This window comes from Felis catus, chromosome D2 (assembly GCF_018350175.1).
Source record: "Felis catus isolate Fca126 chromosome D2, F.catus_Fca126_mat1.0, whole genome shotgun sequence".
NCBI lineage: Eukaryota > Metazoa > Chordata > Mammalia > Carnivora > Felidae > Felis > Felis catus.
Window position 1 is genome coordinate 29,000,348 of NC_058378.1, and position 18,961 is coordinate 29,019,308.

Below are 18,961 nucleotides of genomic sequence, written 5' to 3' on the forward strand. Positions count from 1 at the left end.
AAATCTAGTAACACTGGGCAAACAACAAATTAGTCTTAAATCTACCACTAATTAGCTACATGACCTTGGGCAAGCCATTCATGGGCCAGTTTCCTGTCTATAAAAAAAAGGGGGGGTGGGGATTGGACTAGCTTTAACGTCTCTTCCAACATTAAAACTGTATGAATTTTTCATTCAAAAAAAAAAAAAAAAAAACCACCACTGGGGCAACTGGGTGGCTCAGCTGGTTGAGCGTCTGACTCTTGATTTCTGCTTGGGTCATGATTCCAGGGTCATGGGATCAAGCCCTGCGTTGGGATCCTCACTGAGCATACAGCCTAAGATTCTCATTCTCTCTCTCTCTCTCTCTCTCTCTCCCTCTGCCCCTCTACCCCTGCTCACATGCTCTTTCTCTCTCAAAAAAAAAAAAAAAAAAAAACCACCAAAATAATTCAAAATAAATTTTGATTGCTATAAAAAGAGCCAATACTGCTCCTAAAACATAACCCCTTCCCTCAGTATTCTGCCTCTGAAAGTGGCATCAAGAAAGGTTTTAGAGAAAGCCATAAGATATTTGCCTTCCACACCCAAATTGTTTAATAAAAGCTACCACATAAACGAATCTGGGGGTAGTTTAGAGGGGGACCTCTGTAGAGTAAATCAGAATCAGAATCACCAGGGGACCTTTGTAGAGTAAAATGTCCACGATGGAAAATCAACGTTTTAGGTTGCTACTGTGAATCATAATACATTTATGTTATAATTATGTTGGAAACATGTATTTTACTTCTTTTTCCCTTACCTGCCATTTATTGCGTTAAATGGCATTGCTGAAGACCTAAAGTTGCAACTGAAAGAATTCATTTGTAAATTCACACTTTGTGAAAACACCTGTAATAATTTTTGATCTCTTGAATCATTTTCACAACACGATAAATCAGAAAAAAAAGCAATTTCATTTTCTGAAAACCTACATTAACTCAAATAAGCTGAAAATTAAATGTTAATGTAGTTATTTCACTTCTGAAATGTTGCAAAGAAATTTTAATCACAGTTGTTCTCACCAAATACATATTAACTGTGTAACAGATTCCTTTCCTTTGCAGTCTTCTCTTCCCAACAAAAATAAACCAAAAAATGAACAAGAAACCCTCAGAGTAGATTTCTCAGTTAAATTATTGTAACCATAATAAATTCCCATTACTGTCAAGCTTTTAAGTGAAGACAATTCCTAAAAGGGGAAGGGGAGGTTAAGGAAGAAAAAAGGCTTTCAGTAAATACTATCATTCAACTGCACAGAAGAAAAAATTTTTAAGAAGACTTCCAAATCAAGATACAACTAATATAATAGTAAGATTAAATGATAGGTTATTTCACAGCACAAGAACAAGGTATTATTTCTTCTTGGAAAATCTCTATTGGAAAAGTGCCAAATAAAGTTCACATATATGGTAAAACTTATGCCTGGGATTGTCAGGAGTAACTTTGTTCCCGTATAGTATTCATAGAGAAATTGGCACCATTCCTGTAGCTTTGTCAAATTAAAAACAGACCAAAAAAAAAAAAAAAAAAAAAAGATAAAAATTCTAAAAATCTCAAACTAGATAAAAACTTTTTTTATAATTCTTATTTTGTTCCCCTTTAAATCCGTTTAGACACTTAGCACCGTAATTTAGTTAAAAGAAACAGTATGAAAAAAAAATAGTATGGAAAATTCTCAAAAAAATTCACACATCAAGTGAGTTCACTTAACATCCAGGTTTCCAAAAGGCAAGGATTTGCCTTCCTGAGGTAACACTATGAGATACATACATGGTGAAGTCTCTTTCCATGAACGCTGTTAGAATTTTAAAAGTTTAAATTTAAAAAGAAATTTAGAAATTTAGAAAAAGTCTACCTATTCTTTTTTCCCAAATCTTGCATCAACCATTTGATGCCCGGGGTGGGAGGGCGAGGGCGTACCTCCACGTGCGCGGGTAAGAAGCTGCGCTTGCACCCTGGAGTCTGCCGCACCCACCCACGCGCCACAATCCCGGGCCTCTGTTCCCTAAGGTAGGCGGCATAGAATGGACCTACCCGGTCTTAGAGCTTCAACAAAGTAAACCAAAAAAAGAGCCTAGCGCTGAAGGGAGGAAACTAATGATACTTAAAGGCAGAATGCAGACCTAATGCGCAGAACTTGGTTTTCAAACCACTTTCCAGGCACCTCAACACTTGACAGCTGAGACCACACTTAGGGCCCAATTTCTTCCACCAGGGCTCAACAGTAAAGCGATCCCTGGGGGCGGGGGCGGGTAATGAGAGACGGCTGCTTGGGGAGGAGCTCGGGAGAGTTGAGCCCACAAGTAGCTGTATGACTCCTCACGCCTCCCTCCATGCCGCACAGAGGAGGGTTCCAGGCGTCGCGGCCAACGCGGGAACGCAGAACACGCACACCCCGCAGAAATAGAAATTTTCCAGAGCGCGGGCCCGCAGAACTGAACAGAAGAAGTCTTTGTTTCACAGCTCTCTCGATGACCTAATGAGGAAGGGGGAGGGCAAAAATCAGGTCAGTGACCAGAAGCCAAACAAGTTTGCGATTTTCGTAATGCAGCGAAGGCAAGGGTTTCCCAGGCCTCCTATTTAAAAGAGTCTACTTAAACTCCTTCAGGGAGTTTCTATTTCTTAGCTTTCACGATGTAGTTCACGAAAGCTGTGCGGTCAGCCTCCGACGCCTCTCTAAACCGAGCTCAGGGAGTCTGTAGGCTCCGCCTCTTGGTGGGCATGGCGCGCCTGCGCGCAGTTATTGTACTAAAGTATTTGTGCCTGCGCATCGTCTCCGTGGCAGCGATGGCCGAGTGGTTAAGGCGTTGGACTTGAAATCCAATGGGGTCTCCCCGCGCAGGTTCGAACCCTGCTCGCTGCGGAAGCGGGTGGCTTCCTTTTTTTCCCTTTCTAAATGTACACCTTAAAACAATAACCTTTACTTGAACTGCTGCATTTCCCATTCCTGCGAGCTAAATGGCTCACCTACAAAGTTTAATGTGTCAAAAGAAAAACCAATACGTTGCAGTGCTCCAAACATGTATTTACGCTAAAGAGAAAAATCTTCCTTTGTCGTAGCCAGCAAGGTAATGGTTTCAGAAACTTGGTCTTCAATGTGAAGGCAAGTTCGCGAAATATAAATAAAATAAGGTAAATATTGTCACAATGTTTTGGGCTATCACAGCCCAGACAAGCTATCATATGAAAACTAATGGCGAGGGTGGTAACGGGTTAAATAAGTGATAAGCACAAGGTGGTGAATGAAAGTGTTAAATCGCTATATTGTTCACCAGAAACTAATAGAATATTGTTAACTATCCTGGAATTAAAATAACCTAAGAAAAATAAAATAAAAATAAAACTGATGACAAGGTTAATGCCACCTCTTTTTCAATCCCAGAATCACCTTCAATAGTTGTCCCCACTGCATCCAGAAGTGGTACGAATTGAGAAACAATAAAAAAAATTTTTAAGTTTGACTTCTATAGCATGATAGTTACATCCACAGAATGGAACACCATGCATGTAGCCACTAAAATGATAGTGATGACATGAGAAGGCCTTCTCAGTTTTGCCAAATCCAAAATGTTGGACAGACTAGAAAACAATATATATAATGATCACATTTTTGTTAAACTATTTATAGAATCATTTTTATGGCAAGAATGGGACAAAAACACTAGGGGCTGGAAAGAAATAATCAAAATGTTAGCACTAATTATTATCTCTGGGTAGTGGAATTTGGAAAGATTTTAATAGTTTTAACAGTTTTTTGCTTAACATTGTAAAATGTGTGTATTATTTACAAAGAAATTTGTGTGGGCGCCTGGGTGGGTGGCTCAGTCGGTTAAGCGTCCGGCTTCGGCTCAGGTTATGATCTCACAGTGTTGAGTTCAAGCCCAGCGTCTGGCTCTGTGCTAACAGCTCAGATCCTGGAGCCTGTTTTGGATTCTGTGTCTCCCTCTCTCTCTGACCCTCCCCTGTTCATGCTCTGTCTCTCTCTGTCTCAAAAGTAAAATAAACATTAAAAAATAATAATAAAAAGAAACTTGTGAAGTTAGTCTTTAAAACCATACACATCCTCTCTTTCTCCCTTTCACCTACTGTCACAATCTCCTCCCCACCCCACGATTGCCAGGTGTTCTTACGGAGTTCTCTAACACCTCAATGCTAGGGATGGTTTTCTGGGGTACCTGAAGTAGATTCCACCCACATAGCCCCCATCCCATTTGACACTTATCTCATCATATACATTCACCACATTCGTTGACACTTATCTCATCATATACATTCACCACATTCACATCTTCAGTCCATCCTCTCTTCCCAATTCCACCTCTTCTGGCCCCACGAAGTCACTTATAAATGGCTGTATTGGTTTCCTAGCTGGTCTCCTTCCCTCTTTCAGTCAGGATCACATTCTGCTGAAAAAAAAAGCAAAAACAAATAAAAAACAGAAAATCCAACTCTAGTGACTTAAACACATAGGGACTTGTCTCAAGAAATCTGGGAGTAGGCAGTTCTCAAATGAAACAGGGAGCAGCACTCTTTCCATCTTTCTGTCCTGCCATTTAATACATTGACCTTGTCCCCTACTTGTTGTCTCATCATCCTAAGATGGTTGCTGTACCTCCAGAGCTCACATCTGTATTCAGCTAGGAAGGAGAGAGACAGGAACCCTCAGTTTATGTCTCATTTACTTGAACTGTGTAACAAGGCTACTACTAGCTACAAGGAATTCTAGCTGGGTATATAGCTATCCAAATCAAAATTGGAATTTCATTGGTAAGGAAGAAAGATGAATGGATACTGAGCCGGCAACCAACTGTATCTGCCACACCCCTCTAAAAGGAAAGGCAAAACTTGTAAGCATAAAACCTTTGAAACAAGTCCCTTGTCTGCCTTTCCTAGCCTTCCTTCTTCTCTCTCCCATCTCCTTTTGAGTTATTAACAGGCCTCCCAACACTGCATTATAGCTCATCATGCCTTTGAAGCTTTCTACATATTCACATACAATTACCTAAAATATCTTTCTCTTGCTTCCATCCTTCTCCCCTCATTAGTAAAAGAAGGTTGTCCATCATTTGAACTCCCTTCCTATTTAGAGGACTTGCTCTCTTTTTGAATCCAGGTACAAGGCTGCAATCTACCCTCCTGCCCCATTCCCATTATAGATGCTGAAAAAGCCACGTATTTGCTTTCCAAGACTCCCTTACAGCTAGAGAGGCAGGGTGTTACGTAGGCCCAGACAATCAGATATGCCCACCTGCAACTTTCAATCAGAGCTATTAATACAAAGAATGCAAGGATGCATCCCAGTGGTTAGGAGAGGCCATAATGGCAACCATAAGCATTGCTACAGCAGCAGCACCAAGGCTGCAACGGGGGTTTATAGTTGTTCAGCATCAGTGACAGTATTGTCTATACCAGGCTGCCTTTGTGGTGTCAGCCTGAAATGATCTTGGATTTTGCCTAGCCAACTTACTCTTCTCTCATTTTCCAAAAGTGGCTTTGTGGCCTTCCTGGTAATTCTTTGAGCTATTCAATATTCTTACGGTAAGTTAGTATGTTTTCTGCTTAACTCAGCCCCAGTCATTTTTTTTCTTCCAAATACAAGATTTAGCTTCCTTCCTCACTGCTTCATCACCTAATGGAAACTCATGTTTTCTCTTCAAGTATCTCCTTGTGGATAAAGCATTCCTGCAATCCCCCAGGCTGGTTCATAAGCCCCTTTTATATTCTCCTATTCCCTAATATAGCAGGGATCCTATTGAAATGTTTCTGTTGGCCTCTCTTCCCATTAAGTGGTAAATTCCCTGCAAATATATAAGGCATCATGACTCTTATCTTCATACCCCTGCCTAGCACAGAAAAGGTACTCAATAGGGGCACCTGGGTGGCTCAGGCGGTTAGGTGCCTGACTCTTGGTTTCAGCTCAGGCCATGATCTCAGGGTGCTTGGGTTCAAGCCCTGCACTGGGCTCTGTGCTGACAGTGCAGGGCCTACTTGGGATTCTCTCTCTGCTCCTTCCTCACTTGTGTTCTCTCTCTCTCTGTCTCTCTCAAAATAAAAAAATAAAAACTTTTTTTAAAAAAAGTAAAATAAAATTCACAAAACAAAGAAAGTAAGTACTTAACAAATTTTTGATGAAGGACTGAATAAATACACGAGTAAGCACACAAAACCACCTCCACCCCAAGAATGCCCCATGAAAGGGGATGAAGGGGTCAATAGCCATTTTCCTTTTGAAAGTCATTATCCTTTGACTTAGTATGAATTAATTTAATATACAGTATCCTCCTCACAGTATATTTTTAATTTAAGAAGACAGAGAATAGTACCCCAACAAGGTACCCTTCCTTCCCTTCCCATTGCCTTCCCTTCTCTTATTTTTTCCTCACCTTTTTCTTTTTCTCCCAGTCCCTTGTCTTATAGTGCTGAAAGGGCAGATTGAGCCAGGAGGCAAGCACATGTACATTTTCATCTCTGTGGGTCAACTCCCGTTCCCATCTTCCTAAACGTGGTTCACTTTCACCCTGGCATTCCTATAACCCAATTTCAGCTCTCTCCGTGGTAAGCAAAAGAAAATCTATGGAATATTTTACAGGGAAGATGTGGACAAGGTTCTGCAGTGTACTTCTCAGAGGAAGGACACTACCTCACCTCCTCTTTCCATGTTTCTCTACTCCAGAGTCCTCCTACCTCCTCACCTTCCTGTGCATCTCCTAGAGCCTGCTTTTTCCAGTCCAGCCTCACAAGGTACATGATCTTGAAGACTGCCCCTCAGGACCGCTACTTTTTCAATCTTTTATGCTACAGAGCAATTCCCTGTGCACTGGCTTCAGTATGCCCAGCAATCAAAGAGGCTCCCCTTCAAAGGTAGAGGAGGTTATAAATATGACACTGAAGTCTCCTTTTTACCCATATATTTCTCTACCCACTTCTATGAATAAAAGATAAATCCTTCAACTTCCCAGAATTCATAGGTTTTAAATGTAAATAGACTAAAGTGAACTTTTTTCAAATTGTGATCTGTTAGCAAATGTGGAACTCATAATCTTCCCTTCCCTTCCAAATCCATGTCCTTCTCTATGTTTATGTTCTTCACTCAGCTTGTGGCATCTCCAACCATGGAGCAGGACACACCCACTTGGAATCACCCTGATACTGCCTATCCTTTACCACATTTCCTATCCAACCCAAATACAACTGAGTTTACCCCTAAATATGCTCAAAATCTACTTTGTTCCAAATCTACCACTACCACACGGTCTAAATCAACATGACCTCTCACCTCCACTACATCTCAGCCTCTTGTCTTCCCCCATCCACTCTTCCTCCCTTTCAATCTGTTGTCCATAAAATAAAATTTTCTTCAAGATGTGCATTTGAGCTTATAAACCTCCTCCTGTAAACCCTTCTGGGGATTCCCATATGCTCTTAACAATACAGACTTGGGGCGCCTGGGTGGCAGTTGATTTCAGCTCAGGTCATTATCTAGTGGTTTGTGGGATCAAGCCCTGCATGGGGCTCTACACTGACAGCACGGAACCCACTTGGGATTGTCTCTCCTTTCCTTCCTCTCTGACTCTCTCTCAAAATAAATAAACATTAAAATAAAATTCAGACTAAAATCCTTAGCATGAATCTATGTCTCCCAATGATCCAGCCAGCATACCTATTGGGCTTCTCCCATCCATTCTCTAGCCAGATGTATTGTCCTTTCTTTTAGTTCTTGAAGGAACGAAACTCTTCCCAAGATTAGGAATTTTACACATATTCCAATGTCATCCTCCCCTTTAAACTTGCCAGGTTCCCTTCTTACATGATTTCACAACACTTATCATACTCTGTAATACACTAGTATGAATATTTGCTTGATTTCCCCTTGTGTGAACGTGTGTGGGGTGTGTGTCTGTGTGTGTGTGTTCATTTAACCACTAGATCTCCTTATCTTATACTTAGTGGGCCCTCAATAAATAATTTTGTTGAATGAATTTTGTGGTTGGGAAAGTCAGAGAACAAGAGGCCTCAGAATACCTGAAACAGTGGGAGATAGAGTCTCCAATGAGGGTAGGTAGACTCTGTTTTCCTTCAACTTGGAGAGATGAATCAAAACCGTGCCTGAGGAGATTTGTGCCCTGACTACCTAAATCAGCAGGAATATTGCAGCTGAACCACCTGATATATTGCAGTACTGTTTAGTGTGATTTATGAAGCTGTTATTTTGTTTTAACACATCATGTTCATTGTAAAGGAGTTTCATCCCCAGAGGTTTCATTAATAGAGGCATTGTTGTGTAGTGAGACAGTGAAAAAGGGATTAAGAGATCGGGCTGGCCTAGGACATGTGTGAAGCTTGTATCCTAAGTCCTGTCTGGTTTGGACAAGCCCCCCATGTCCACTTTTGGAGGCCTTACACCCCCAAGACCACATGGTCTTAGGCCCTCTCTACATACTAGAATACAAATGACTAATAGAGATAGCTGAGTCTTAGCCCCTGCAGAATTAGAGAGACAGAAGCTCTGATACTAGAAATTTCAGATGACCGTTTGAGGAACTGATAGAAAAAACTTAGAGCTTTCAGCTCTTGTTCTAACAACTAGTTTTCTTCCCAACCTACACAAAGTTGATCAGTCAAGTTCACTCAAGCTAATAGACTGGATGTCATGGGAAACAAGTTATTTCAATTTCCTTCCCACTCTCCCTGACATCCAGGCCTCCCAGAGGTCTGGGGACACTCTTTCAGGGACTGGACTCTGAGGCCTCAAGACAGGATGTGATAGATTTACCTTCACTGCTTTGTCTGGCACTGGACTGACCCCAGAGGCATGAGAGAGCAAGGCTAGGTCTCCTTTGGCATCTCTAGGCCATTCAGAAGACTCTAGTAACAGAAAACATGACCCATAAGCTTTATGCTCTTTCAACTCTCTGATGCTTGAGGTCAGAGATAGAGAAGAGCCACGGATTGGTAAGCTTCTTACTCAGGTACTGAGGTAGGGCACAGCCCCAACCTGGTTACTTCATAAATCCCCTGGTCCTTCCCAAGGGATCTTAAAGCCCTTTGTCCCTTCATACCATGTTTCTCCCCAAACACATTTAGGGAATATGTTTCCCTCCCAAACATATTCATCTGAGACAAGATTCTCAGAGTATTTATCCAGGGAGGAGACTTTAGAAACATTTTATGTGAAAACACAAGACATATGAGTACATAGAATGTCCATATAAAAGGTACGTATCTTCCCAGATGTTAAGCCACATACGTCAGTGGAGACAAACTATTAGTGCTTTGAAATAATGTGTGTTAGGATGTTGGGGCACAGAAATGCCACACTTACTTTTTGTACATGTTTCCCCAGTGCAGAGATCAGCAAACTTTCTATAAGATGTCAGCTCGTAAATATTTTAGGCTTTGTAGGCTATGTAGTTTCTGTTGTAACTACTCAACTCTGCCTTTGTAGCATGAAAGAAGCCTTGAACAAATGAGTGTGGTCATGTTCCAATAGAACTTCATTTTCAAGAACAGGTAGCAGGCTGGAGTTGGCCCACAGACCAGAGAATTCATCCTAGTATAATGAAAAAGATCTTTCCAAGTTATAAATGTTAATATATGGTTAATTGGGACTCTGCTAAGAGGCTAGTTAACAGATCTATGAAATCTTAAGACACCAAAAAAAGACATCAAGCGGCAAAGCTGGGAGTGAATGTTTTCTAAGATCATTTTATCTCAATACATCAGAACAGCCCAGAAGCTTCCAGAATTCTCTCCCATACATTGTGCTTATATATTTCACTGAGAGAAATATATAAGGTGCGGTGAGACTGCAGTGAGACTGATAAGGTGCAGTGAGACTGCACCTTATCTGATAAGGTGCAGACCCTGGTAATGCTTGCTCATGTTCTCTTTCTATAGTTTGCAACATAGGCTACTACTGCTCTGAAAATAGGAAGTACTGTATCTATATCTTCTGTTATAAACAAAACCCTTCACCTTAGGGTGTGATTTGAGCATCTTAAGGTGTGATGAATACACATTAGCAGATTTATTTGTAAAGTGCCTTGAGGGAGTGGGAAGAACAGAGACTTTGAAGTCAGAGCCACTAGACTTCACGAATTTGCGTGCCATATCCTTGCACAGGGGCCATACTAATCTTCCCTGTGTCATTCCAAGTTTAGTGTATGTGCTGCTGAAGGGAGCACCAGAGCCACCAGGCTTCAAAACCAGGCTCCTTCCCTTTCTTGTTGTGTAACTTTGGGCAGCTCACTTCACTTCTCTGAGCCTTAGTTTCCTCATCTCCTAAGTGGTAATAATGATTACTTCTACTTCATGGCATGGTCAGCAATAACTGCCATTTTCTGAGTTCCAACCATAGGCCAGGCACTGTGATAAGTGCTTTACATCCATTGTCTCATTTAACCCTCAAAAGAGGCCATAGCTAGTTTACTGCTGAGGAACAGAGGATGAGATCTTATGATGTTACTTCCTTTCCTCTTCACCCAGAGCAGGTCCCTCCTAAAGGTGTCTAGGATCATCCTAAGGAAGACATTGGACAGGAATAAAGTAAGAATAAAGGAGGAATAATTCATGTTATTGGAGTGTAATTTTCTATGCCTTATTGTCTCTCTGAGCTGGATTCTCTCCCTGAACTGAACTGAACTGAGCAAGTTCCCTGGGAGTTGATGTACGAAGCTGCCCAGAGTTGGCACTGGCTGAGGACATACTTAGGACCTTATGAGGCCTTCTCCCAGAGGCTTGCTGCTACTTCGACAGTCTCTTTTATCTGGGATTTTTTTGGGGGGTAGGGGGGATGCTTTTTACAGTTCATTACTGGTTTTACAATTATAATTTCCAAGCCTGTGTGACATTCCTTCTTTCAATTCCAGTTCATCCCAATTTTTAATTAAATCACATTAATTTGCTTATTAATTTGCTTATTGAATAGGTAATATAGTCTCATGGTCCAAAATCATAATGACTCCCTCCTAACCCTGTCCTCCTGCCACCAACGTGCCCTTCCTGGACCACCGATTATCAGCTTCTATGCCTTCTTTATGCACATGCAAGAATATAGGTAGCTTTTATACAAATATTAGCACACTATACAAAATGTTCTGAACCTTCTTTTGTTATTTTAAAATATATCCTGGACATATTTCTGTATAAAGAGCTTTCTCATTAAAAATGGCCTCTGTTGGGGCGCCTGGGTGGCGCAGTCGGTTAAGCATCCAACTTCAGCCAGGTCACGATCTCACAGTCCGTGAGTTCGAGCCCCGAGTCAGGCTCTGGGCTGATGGCTCAGAGCCTGGAGCCTGTTTCCGATTCTGTGTCTCCCTCTCTCTCTGCCCCTCCCCCGTTCATGCTCCGTCTCTCTCTGTCCCAAAAATAAATAAACGTTGAAAAAAAAAATTAAAAAAAAAAATGGCCTCTGTTAACTCAAATGCCCTCAGCAGTTTTGAGCTCACTGCATCAGAATAAAAGGACCATAACTTATTTAACCAAATCCCTATTTATGATGATTAAAACTGTTTCCAATCTTTTGATTGAACCAAAAAAAAAACTTCAAAGAAAATCTTATATCCATGACATTTTCTAAAACAGGGATCTTAATCCCAGTCATCTGTTTTCATACAGAATTAGGAGAAAGTGGTCAGCCCTTTGTGCAGACAACAGGAATTGGGCACAAAAAATCACGGTGGTCAAACTGTTCTAAAAACATAGTCTAACCTCAATAAAGCTGAAAAAGATAATAAATAAAAGCATAGCATAAACAAATGCCCTAGAAAGAAAAAGGAAGCTCTCCTCTCTGCTAATCTATTCCATGTCCAGGGAAAGGGAAGGGCCAAAAGTGAAAGTATTAATTTACCTTTTATTATCTCAGATGAGTTAGCTCTTGGAAACTACCTCTTTTCTTCCTCCTTTTGTTTCCTCTCTCTATCCTTATCTTCATATTCTACCAGAAACTACTAACCTTCCTCGAATTTTTATTAGCAACTCAAGATGCTTCAGTAATAATTCCTGTGACCCGTAGGCAGATGCTAACTCAGATGCTATTTGGGTGTAGGACTCACAGCCTATGGCTCATAAAAAGGACAGGAAAGACTGTATAATGAAGAATGCAGGTCTAGAACCTTCCCTACAGAATGATAAAGGTTATTTATAAGGCAAGAGAGTGATGGGAGGTCCATGAGACCCACTCTTGGTTACTGCTTCTCCTTGCAGAAACTTTCAGGGGTGAAATGTATGAATTCAATTTTTTAAGGGTGGCACAGTCCCAACTCCTTTGCAAGATTGACTTGAGGGTGAATTCTCATTAGAAATGAATTTATTTCTAAAACGCAGGCAAAAAGGCTCACAGGCACTCTTGCCTATTGCTTTTCTTGTTCTTTTTGCCATGAAAATTAGCCAATATATCGTTCAGATCTACTTGTGACAATTTGATTTTCCTTTACATTCATCCAGGCTTGAAAAATGACCACTGCTCAGGCAGATTGATGCTTCCTGAGCCACTCATTTCTATCATATATTAATATATCAATACCACCTTTCAGTAGTATGTCTTTCTGAATTATTCTTTGTTTTCCTTCCAATGCTCTTTAAGCTTCACTTAAAACAAAAACAAAAACAAAAACCCTGTAACCATTTTTCTCAAGATTGCCTCTATAAAACATCCAGAGAGCCGCTGGCTAGGCTGTATCTTCATATTTCAATTTTTTTAGTTGCTCTTTTTTATTATCTATTATTGTTACTATAGTATTTGGGAATTTCTCACTGGGGGGAATTTTTGGCCATTGGAAAAACTGAAATTTTCATCTTTCCTGCTAAAACCCACTGCACAGCTGTAGCATTTCCCAGTTACAACTATCCTGCAATGTCACAGATTCAGGTGAGTGCTGTCCATTTTTTTTAAATGATAAAAGTATCTAGGCACCTGAGTGGCTCTGTCACTTAAGAGTCTGACTCTTGATTTTACCTCAGGTCATAATCTCACTATTCTGCGAGTTTGAGCCCTGCATCCGGCTCAGGGCTGACCATGCAGAGCCTGCTTGGAGTGCTCTTTCCCTCCCCTTCTCTCTGCCCCTCCCCACTGCACCCCCCCCACCCCCCATCTCTGTCTCTGTCTCTCTGTCTCTCTGTCTGTCTCTCTCAGTAAATAAATAAACTTTTTAAAAAATGATAAAAGTATCAAAACACTTGTATATGTTTTAAAATGTAGTCCTTATTATTTTTCAGGTATGGGGAGGCCAGCAAATCAGAAGATCGCCACTGAAAAGAAAGTCTGTTGCTCAGAGTTCCCAAGAGGACCAGATGAGCACTGGGTCTGTCCAGAGGCACTGCGAGCAAGGGGGAAATGTGGGCCAGAATCTTTATTTTGGTTCCTGCAGAAAGAAGCAGGGGAGGCAGGGTAAGTAGGTTTCAGATTGGCTAGTATGAATGATTTCAGCAGGCTCTGAAGCCCAGGGACTGCCCCTTGGTGATAAGGGCAGGGGAATCGTGGCCTTGAGTGGCCTTAAGTGTAAGAGCTTGAGAAAGGAAGTGGTGGGATGTGGACTCAGGCTTGGTGTGTTTGCATACAAAAGGCACAAGAGCAGGTGAGTTGCTTCCTGTCTCTGGGAATTGGCTAGCTATGAGAGGGACAGCCTCTCCAGGTTTAATAAGGTCTTATAGGTCAAAGCATCAGAAATACAGAAAATAAAAGGCATGATTAATATAGTATCAATCACTATCTCAGCAGGAAACAGAAGGCACACTCAATTTAGGACAATTCGACAATTTTTTTTTTTCTATACGGGGGTAACAAACAACTTAAAAAGCTATGGAGAGGGTGTAGAGAAACCGCAAGAGACAGAATAGCTGTCACCATTTCCTGAGAGGGGAGGGAGTGGCACCGGTGCACAGAACAAAGTTCTGAAGAGGGCTGCCCCAAAGAGCAGTGTCCCTTTAGGGGACACAAGTGGTGCCAGGTAATCCTGCAAGGGGGTAGCTGCACCTCTTCGTTCTCCCTCCCTCTGCTCCCCGGCGGGACCTCCCCATTGGCCAAATGCAAATGGTCAGCCTCTGCAGCTGAGGACAGGAGAGAGTGGGTCTGAGGGACAAGAGGAGATGGCCAGGACTCTGCCTTACGTAAAACGTGGGAAATAACACTGTGGAGATGCAGAGGCAAAGAAACAACCAGATCTGGAGTCTTGTTGCACCATCACAACTGGCAAACGCCTTTTGGGTGGATCTTTCCCGTACTGCTAAGCTCAAAGCTGCCATCTTGTGGCCATCTGAGGAATAGTTGATTCCACCTTCTAGGTTTGAAGAAAAGTTTTTTCCGGGCCATACAAATACGCTGCTGGGAGAAAACAGTCTCACATTTCATTGTCATATCTCCCATCAATTTTTGGTCTGGATATAACCTACTTTGAATAATTTTGAAAGTAGAATAGAAAAAATTCTACACGAGGGGCACCTGGGTGGTTGAGTTGGTTAAGCGTCCGACCTCAGCTCAGGTCATGGTTTATAGGTTCGAGCCCCTTCTTGGGCTCTGCGCTGACAGCTCAGAGCCTAGAGCCTGCTTCAGATTCTGTGTCTCCTTTTCTCTCTGCCCCTCCCCTGTTCACACTCTGTGTGTCTCTTTCTCTCAAAAATAAATAAACATTAAAAAAAATTTTTTAAGAACAAATTCTACACAAAGAAGCATCGAAGTTTAGAATAGAAATGATCTTAGAAACCACCTTATAAAGAAATAGCCAGGCAGTTTGTGAGACTAGTCCACCAAAATGCCAAAGTCTTAATGTATCCCTCTGTTAAAATCACTATATATCAGATTATAGTTTTCACATAACTTTGTATCATGAAATTCTCCTTGTTCCTGAAATGGCATCACTCCTAAGGAAAATCTCATTCCATGCTCACTGCAGAAACCAACCTGCATGTGTTTGAAGTGCTTTCAGGATCATTTTTCTTCAGGGCTTCAATTGTACATGCATATCTGCACTTCTGATGTCTTCCCTTGAGCAAAGAAAAATCCTTCTTCCAAGTCCTTGTTAAACACCGATAGTACTCTGTCACTTTCTTGTTTCCTCTCTGAAACCAATTGTAAGGCTTAACTCTCATCACTAAAAAGCACAAAACTTTTGACACACTCAGAAAAATCTACCCCAGGCAAGCACTTTAGTTATCCTCAGCACAGTTTTGGACATTGTACCAAATGCATAACTAATGTCAGGCACAGTGAAGTGGAGCCTCTGGAAGGGGAGATAGGGTGAGGGAGGCTTTCAGATGCTGATCTCCAAATAGAATGTGGAAGAGAGGTACCTGACAGAGTCCAGAGAAGAGTTAGAACAGTTACATGCAGACAAATGGCTTCTTCTGTAGCTCTCTGAAAGAGAAATTCTACCATACATTTGTATAGATTTACCATAAATACAGCATTATTGTGACAGGCTACTTCTGTTGAGCATCTAAGAGTCAGGGACTCAGTGAGAGGATCCAGTGGTGAACAAGATGGTCCTGGCCTCAAGGAGCTCACAATCCTCCTGTGGCAGTGATAAATGGTAACCACTGACAAATGGTATAATGCATGCTACAGTAGGAGCAGACTGGCTCAAATGCTGAAGGAGCACCTGAGCAAGCATAAGGTGAACAAGGAAGGCTTCCTGGTATAATCCAACCCCCTTACTTTACTGAGGAGAAAATAAGTCTTTTGCATTTAACAGCTTGCCCAGCATCTCCAAGTTAGAAAATGGTACAGCCAAGAGCAAAAAGCAGGTCTTAGTGACCTGAAGAAGGTGCTAAGCAGCCCCTCCCCAGAGGAGCATGGCTTATTTGGGGCATGCAAGGGGTCTGGGGAAGCTGCATATATTTGTGAGTTGGTTTATGCATTTATCTAGTTTTCTGAAAATCTCTCCTTCCTTCCTTCCTTCCACCTCAGCCTCTCACTTTAGATTTTAGTTCTAAGTCACTCTCCTTATTCAAAGTACCAGAGCATAATGCCCAAGGTGGACACATAGTGAAGGTGTTCAGATTATGATGTGATAGAAGAGGAAGCAGAGGGGGAAAGAGATTTTAAGAGAGGGAAGTAGTTGATAATTATTATTATTTTTTTTTTATTATGGAGTATCCTAGGACTGCTGTGACAAAGAACCACAAACTGGGTGACTTGACCCAACAAAAATTTATTCTCCCACAGTTTTGGAGGCTAGAAATCAAGGTGTAGGCAGGGTCATACTCCCTCTGAAGGGTAAAAGGGAGAATTCTTCCTTGCCTCTTCCTAGTCTCTGGTGATGGCCATCTGCCCTTGGCATTCCCTGGCTTACACTTGTATCACTCCAGTCTCTGCCTCTGCCAGTCACATGGCCTTCCCCCTATGTGTCTCTGTTCAAACCCTCCCTGTTTCTCCCCATCTTTAGGAGATGTAATTGACATGTAATATTGCAGAAGTTTAAGGTGTACAATGTGTTGATATGATATACCTATATGTTGCAAAATGATTACCACCATGGTGTTAGCTAACACCTCCATCATCTCACACAATCGCCATTTCTTTTTTTGTGGTGAGAACCTTTAAGATCTAACTCTTAACAACAGTCAGGTATACAGTACTGTATTATTAACTATAATTACCGGCTGTATGTTAGATCCCCAAAACTTATTTGTCTTACAACTGGAAGTTTGTACCTTTTGACCATACCTTTTCCCCCGGCCCCACCCCCAGCCCCTGGTAAACAATATTCTACATTTTTTGGATTCCACATATTAATGACATTATACAGTATTTGTCTTTCTTTGTCTGACTTATTTCACTTGGTATTGTGCTCTCAAGTTTCATCCATGTTGTTGCAGATGGCAGGATTTCCTTCACTTTTATGGCTGAATAATATTCCTGTGTGTGTATGTGTGTGTCTATCACAACTTCTTTATCCATTCGTCTGTTTACAGACACTTAGGTTATTTCTGTATCTTGGCTGTTGTGATTAATGCTGCAATAAACATGGGAGTGCAGATATCCTGTTTCCATTTCCTTTGGATATACACCCAGAAGTGGATTGCTGGATCATATAGTAGTTTTATAATTTGTTTGAGGAACTCCTGTACTGTTTTCCACAGTGGCTCTACCAATTACGTTCCCACCAGCAATGCATAAAAGTTCCCTTTTATCTGTATCCTCACCAACACTTGTTATTGTTACTGTCTTTCTAATGATAGATGTTCTAACAGGTGTGAGGTACTATCTCATTGTGGCTTTAATTTTCATTAATGGTTCGCATTAATTTCCCTAATGGTTACTGATGTTGAGCACGTTTTCTTGTTACCTGTTGGCCATTTGTATGTCTTATTTGGAAAATTGCCTATTCAGTTCTTCTGCCCATTTTTAATAGGATTATTTAGTTTCTTGTTACTGAGTTATATGGGTTCTTTATACATTTTGAATATGAACTCATTCAAATATTTTCTCCCATTCTATAGGTTATGTTTTCATTTTATTGATTCTTTTGCTGAGCAGCTTTTTAGTTTGGAATAGTCCCACTTATTATTTTTGGTTTTGTTGCTTGTGTTTGGTGTCATATCCAAAAAATCATTGCTAAGACCAATGTTAAGGAGTTTTTTTCCTATGTTTTCTTTTAGGAATTTCATAGTTTAAGGTCTTATGTTTAAATCTTTGATCTATTTTGAGGTAATTTTTATGAGTGATGTAAGACAGGAATCCCATTTCATTCTTTCACATGTGGTCATCCAGTTTTCCCAACACCATTTATTAAAGAAACAATCCTTTCACCATTGAGTATTTGTGGCTTTCTTGTCAAATATTAGTTGACCATTTAAGTTTCCCCCTTCTTATAAAGAGACATCAGTCATATGGGATTAAGACAAGCCCTAATGGTTTCATTTTAGCTTGATTTCATCCGAAAAGTCCCTATTTTCCAAATAAGGTCACATTCAGAGGTTCTCCGAGTTAGGACTTTAACATATATACATATATTTTTTAATGTTTATTTCTTTTTAAGAATGGGGGGGGGGCGCATGGGTGGCGTAGTTGGTTAAGCGTCCGACTTCAGCCAGGTCACGATCTCACGGTCCGTGAGTTCGAGCCCCGCGTCAGGCTCTGGGCTGATGGCTCAGAGCCTGGAGCCCGTTTCCGATTCTGTGTCTCTCTCTCTGCCCCTCCCCCGTTCATGCTCTGTCTCTCTCTGTCCCAAAAATAAATAAACGTTGAAAAAAAAATTAAAAAAAAAAAAGAGTGGGGAGGGGCAGAGAGAGAGGACAGAAGATCTGAAGCAGGCTCCATGCTGACAGCAGAGAGCCTGATGTGAAGCTCAAACTCATGAACCGTGAGATCATGACCTGAGCCAAAGTCGGACACTTAACCAACTGAGCCACCCAGGCACCCCTTGTAACGTATCTTTTTTTTTAAGTTTATTTATTATTGAGAGACAGGGAGACATACAGCGTGAGCAGGGGAGGGGTAGAGAGAGGGGGAGACACAGAATCTGAAGTGGGTTCCAGGCTCTGAGCTGTCAGCACAAAGCCAGACGTGGGGGGCTCGAACTCACAAACTGCGAGATCATGACCTGAGCTGAAGTCGGTCGCCTAACCAACTGAGCCACCCAGGCGCCCCTATAACATATCTTTTAAAGGACTCAAATCAACCAATAACATGGAGTATTTCAAACATAATACACATGAAAACATAAGCAGAAATAGTTTAGTATAATGAACCCTATGTACCTGGGTTCAACAGTTATAAATGCACAGCCAATCTTGTTTTCTCTATACCTCACCTCATCCCTTCCCTCCTCTCCTATATTACTTTCAAGCAAATCTCAGACTTCTTATCATTTCATCCATAAATTACTGATGCATCTCTAAAGAGAAGGGCTTCTTTTAACATGACCACAATATCATTATCAAAATCATTATCAAATTTCAATCATCTCATGAATCGTGTCCGTTTTTTTTTTAACACTAAGTC

At 41.2% G+C, this 18,961-nt stretch overlaps 1 protein-coding gene and 2 non-coding genes across 3 annotated transcripts in view; 1 reads left to right on the forward strand and 2 right to left on the reverse strand.

Annotated features, from left to right (window-relative positions):
* Positions 1 to 2,681, reverse strand: part of CTNNA3 (catenin alpha 3) — a 1,783,011-nt gene extending 1,780,330 nt beyond the window's left edge. Inside the window, exon 1 of the mRNA XM_045040980.1 lies at positions 2,145 to 2,681. The gene's annotated coding sequence lies outside the window, so the exon portion shown is untranslated. The remainder of the gene's footprint in view (positions 1 to 2,144) is intronic.
* Positions 2,682 to 2,802: 121 nt separating this feature from the next.
* Positions 2,803 to 2,884, forward strand: TRNAS-UGA. Its single transcript has one exon. It is a non-coding gene; the product is annotated as a tRNA-Ser (tRNA).
* Positions 2,885 to 10,096: 7,212 nt separating this feature from the next.
* LOC111557164 lies at positions 10,097 to 10,205 on the reverse strand. Its single transcript, XR_002737023.1, has one exon. It is a non-coding gene; the product is annotated as a U6 spliceosomal RNA (small nuclear RNA).
* Between the last annotated feature and the right edge of the window lie 8,756 nt (positions 10,206 to 18,961).